Source organism: Cebus imitator, unplaced genomic scaffold, assembly GCF_001604975.1.
Source record: "Cebus imitator isolate Cc_AM_T3 unplaced genomic scaffold, Cebus_imitator-1.0 Scaffold119, whole genome shotgun sequence".
NCBI lineage: Eukaryota > Metazoa > Chordata > Mammalia > Primates > Cebidae > Cebus > Cebus imitator.
The window spans coordinates 5,643,853-5,649,145 of NW_016107434.1; positions in this window are offsets into that span (position 1 = coordinate 5,643,853).

Genomic DNA, 5,293 nt, shown 5'->3' on the forward strand with positions numbered 1-5,293 from the left:
GGAGGCTGAGGCAGGGGAATTGCTTGAACCTAGGAGGTGGAGGTTGCAGTAAGTGGAGATTGCACCACTGCATTCCAGCCTGGGTGACGGAGTGAGGCTGTGTCTCAAAAAAACAAAAACAAAGAGGTCTTAGACTTGCATCTAAGAGGGTCCATCTGGGGCCCTAACGCCAGGCCCTCATTCCAGGAGGGGGGCTTGGGAAGTGAATTTCTCCCTCTGGCTGGTGTGGTTTTTTTTGTTTTGTTTTGTTTTTTGAGATCACCAGAGAGGACCACCAGAAAGGTGCTGACACCTGATTTTGGATGATTCAAATATATCCTGGATGCAGGATGAATCCAGGACTCTGGGCCACCAGTGACCACTTACTACTGATCTTGAGGGTTGAGCTGCATGTGTGGAGACTTTTGCTGGCCATGCTCTTACGGCTGTACTAATTGTAGTTCACAGCACCCAGGGGTGGCAGTAGTAGCAGTACGTGTTTCTTACCCTGTGAACTCCCACTGCTGGCATCCAAGCAGTTACTCCATCCCTTTCGCAAGATACATACCATGTGGAGGTGTGCAGCGACCACTCCTGTCTTCTGTAAGGATTCTGAGACTCTTGCTCCTCAGTGCCAGTGGGGTACTTTTTTTTTTTTAGATGGAGTCTTGCTCTGTCACCCAGGCTGGGGTGCAGTGGCACCATCTCAGCTCACTGCAACCTCTGCCTCCCAGGTTCAAGCAATTCTCCTGCGTTGGCCTCCTGAGTAGCTGGGATTACAGGCATGTGCCACTGTGCCCAGCTAATTTTTGTATTTTTAGTAGAGATGGGGTTTCGCCAAGTTGGCCAGGCTGGCCTTGAACTCCTAGCCTCAAGCGATCCACCCATCTTGGCCTCCCAAAGTGCTGAGATTACAGGCACGAGCCACCGCTCCCAGCCCCAATGGGGCATTTCCTATCAATGTTTTCTCTTGCCTCCAACTGGTGAGTGATAACATGTTCTCTTGGGTTGGTCTTAATCTGTGCAAGGTGAAGGATAATTCCTCCTTGTATGAACGGGATGCTTTTTTCACTCTGCCCACAGGACCCTTGCTGGTGGCAATGTGTGGAAGGTGGGAATGTGGTTAGTTGTGAAAGAGGTCACATTCTAGGAATGCAATACTTATGGCTTGAAGAGCTTAAGACAAGACATGAATAGAAGTTATGTTTTATGTTTATGCTACAAAATTCCAAATTGCAAATTCTACATGGCCTGAAAATGATCATTCTCATTTTTTTGCATATTCTGGACAAGACTTGCATTTGTGATCATGGTCAGCAATGTAAAGTAATAAAGTAACCTTTGAGGGAGTCATTGGAAGTTGGTATTTAGGCAACACAGTGAATGATTCCCTGTTATGAGTAACATTGTAACCAGCATTAAATGGCATTAGAAAGCTGCAGAGGCAAGAAGATACAAATTGTTTCAGTTTAAACAGATTCTGAAGAGCTATAGCAGTGCAATACCTTTTTTCTTGTGGTTGGAGACATGACATTATTCAAGAATGGTACATTTGACAGTAAAAAGCATGCAAAAATGATCCCCAGATCTAACAGGAAGAGATATCTGGAAACCCTAAAGAATCTGCATATACATTAATTGGACAATAAAGAAATATTTAGTATCTCTTCTTTTCTCCTTATTCTAAAACTTCATTGACAAATTGTGATACTTCACTTGGGCTCATAAATTCTGTAATATATTTAAAAATCAAACTGTTTATATAGATAGTGTCCTCTTCCTCATCCTTCCCCCCAAAAAGTTTAGCCCAGAGCCACACACAGTAGAGGCAGCTCTGGTTGTGGCTGTATCCAAGGTAATGTCTCACGTGTTGTGTCCTTGTCAGGCTCTTGACAAGAACTCACTTCCCCATCTCCCTCAAGTGCTCAGTATACCAGGCAGAGCAGACTCAGTTGGTGCTTTTCAAGCCTTCTCCTTCCCAGGAAATGCAATTATGTTATCTGACAGAGATTCATTGCTGGTGGAGTCAAAAGGAACTCCAGGACACAGAGTTACTGTCATTTTCAGCCATGCTTTGATTTAGCATGAAATTTGTTGATGTTACTGCCTCCATTCCCTGTATCCTACCTGTAGAGCTGCCCTTTCTCTCCTCTTCACATTTTCTCACTGGGCTGCAGTTAGTTTTCAGAAAGTGATTCACATTCCAGAGATGTCACTTCCAGGAGCAGCTGGGCTTGTTCTTTATTAGAATTATGGGCCAGGCATGGTGGCTTATGCCTATAATCCCAGCACTTTGGGAGGCCGAGGTGGGTGGATCACGAGGTCAGGAGCTTGAGACCAGCCTGACGAACTGACCAATGTGGTGAAACCCTGTCTCTACTAAAAGTACAAAAATTAGCCCAGCGTGGTGGTGTGCGCCTGTAATCCCAGCTGCTTAGGAGGCTGAGGCAGGAGAATCACTTGAGCCTGGGAGACCGAGGTTGCAGTGAGCCGAGATTGCACCACTATACTCCAGCCTGGGTGACAGAGTGAGACTTTGTCTCAAAAAAAAAAAAAAAAGTGATTCAGAAACCCTTAGTTTTAGGGGAAAACTAAAGGGAAGAGGAAATTGGTGGTATTAGGCCTAAGCAACAGGGACAATGAGGGAAATGCGAATCTCATGTTGAGGAATAATAGATAATAGTTCATTACCTATGGATTTAGGATTTTAGGAGGTACTGGGATGCCCCAGTGTTTGAAAATGTCAGCTCTCCAGTAAGTACTAGCATGGGGTTAGTGTTTGGAATTGTATCCTTATAAACTTATTGCATACCCCTATGCACAGTGATATAAAACTATTAATTTCAAAAAAGAGATTTTCAGCATATTTATAAGGTGACAACAAGAAAAGAAAAAAACAAAATAGGCCTTATTCTATGAATGCTGTTGCATATGTTTGGCACCGTGGTACCTATTTACTGGGTATCCAGTCATTAAAACAAAACAAAGCAAAGAAACAGGCTTTGTAACCTATCCACAAATGAGATCCAGAGCAGATAATTGTGATAGGAAGAAGGAAGGTGACGTGATTAGAACCAGCCCTGGGCACTGCTCTGGAAAGCTGGTCTAGCTAACAACCAAACATACAGCAAGCAAATGCATTAGAAGACTGAGGTTAAAATGTTGTATTTCTAAAGTTAAGAACTGTTGATACGTATAGATTTCCCTTACCAGGGAGATTCAGCCATCCGCAGCTGCTGAGTGTTCCCTGGGAAGAATTCACAGGTGTACTCTTCTCCAGAGCATAGCCTCCAGTCCATGGGGGCCTCCTTGTTGACAATGCCTAAGAGTTCATGTCCTTCCTCAGGGGTAGCCCTTGTTGACAATGCCTAAGAGTTCATGTCCTTCCTCAGGGGTAGCCCTTGTTGACAATGCCTAAGAGTTCATGTCCTTCCTCAAGGGTAGCCCACAGCCAATGACTGGCTGATACTGACATGTAAGAAATTAGACCTCTTGCCTCAATCTTATGGCATCAGTCCTGTTTCATGGGGTCAGGCTTGAGACTACCCTTTAGCTAAAATCACTTTTTTGTTTAGCTTTTTACATACAAGTTTTCTTCTAAGAGCGTTGCCTCAATAAATCACTAACTCAAGAACATGTTCTAAGGAAGGAATAAGAAATTCATTTTTCTTGAAGGCCTCCAAGGAGCTGAAGGTCAGGGGCCCAGGTTGGAGATCACTTCAGGCAGGTAGGCAGAGCAGAGTCTAGAATGTCAGTGTAGCATAATGGTTAAGCACATGGAATCTGGAACTTCAAAGCCTGCATTGAAATTGTAGTTCTAATGTTTACTAGTTTATCTTAGTTAAGTAACCTTTCCATTTCCAATTTGTTTGTAAGTGGGATTATACCCAGCAGAACTAACACAGTGCCTTGTGCATTGTAGGTGTTCAATGTGTATATATCTAGCAGAGCTCACATTTTTTTTTTTTTTTGGCATAGCCTATTCTCATACATTGACTAATATATGCATTTTTTTTTTCTTTTGAGATGGAGTCTCGCTTTGTTGCCCAAGCTAGAGTGGAGTGGCACGACCTCAGCTTACCGCAAACTCCACCTCCCAGGTTCACATGATTCTCATGCCTCAGCCTCCCAAGTAGCTGGGATTATAGGCACCTGCCACCATGCCTGGCTAATGTTTGCATATCTCCAAGTACATTCATAAGAAAGTGTGCTTGGGAGGTACATTTTGTGTGTTCTTGAATATCTAAAAATATTTTTATTCTATTCTCTGATTTAATGGATAATTTGCCTGAGTATGGAATTATAGATTTACAATTTTCCCACAGAATTGTGAAAACACATTGCTTCATAGTCATCTGTCATCCAGTTCTATTGTTGAGAAGTCTAATAACATTTTGAATCTTTGTAAATAATATTTTCATTTTCCTAGAAAGGATCTTTTTATAGCCTGTGTTCTCAATTTTTACAGTGATGTGCTTAGGTATGAGTCTTTGTATCCTGCACTGGAGACGGGGGTAGAGTTAATTTGGAAACTCAAATTTTCAGGACTGGGAAATTTACTTCAGTAAATTTCCAATTTTTGTTTCCCTCTCTCCTCTCTTCTTGGAACTCTATTAGTCAAATACTGACTCTCTTGGATTGCTCTGCTGTATTAAATTTTCTGCTGTTTTTCTCTCCTGGAAGTCATTTCTTTGACTTTATCTTTTGAACCTAATATGAATTCTTCCACTCCTGACAGTTATATATTTATTTCCAAGTGTTCATTCTTTTTTGATTTCCTTTTACATTACAAGCTTTTTGTTTGTTTGTTTTGAAAATAATAGCTCCCCAAATAACTCAGAATATACTAACTAGAGGTTATTAAGGTTTTGTTCTCTATTCTCTGCTTTGTGATGTTTCTTTCACTTTATGTTTTTAAATTACCATCTTCAAATAATTATGGAGGCAGTTGAGTATGTGCAGAGAATGGACCTTGCAAACAAATAAAACCAATTTGGTAGACTTTGACAAATAAATTTATCTTTAAAATAAAGATAGCTCAATGTTGTTAAAATTATATACACACACAATTCTAAGTACATGGTAGGTGCTGAGTTTATGGTAGCTCTAGCCTTCTTCTTCTTCTTTTTTTAATGAATCAATTTCTCAAAAACATTAAAACTGGCCAGTGCAAAAAACAAAAACAAACAAACAAACAAACAAACAAAAGCTGGCCAGCGCAGTGACTCACACCTGTAATCCCAGCACTTTGGGAGGCAAAGGTGGGTGGATCACTTGAGCCCAGGAGTTCAAGTCCAGCCTGGGCAACATAGGG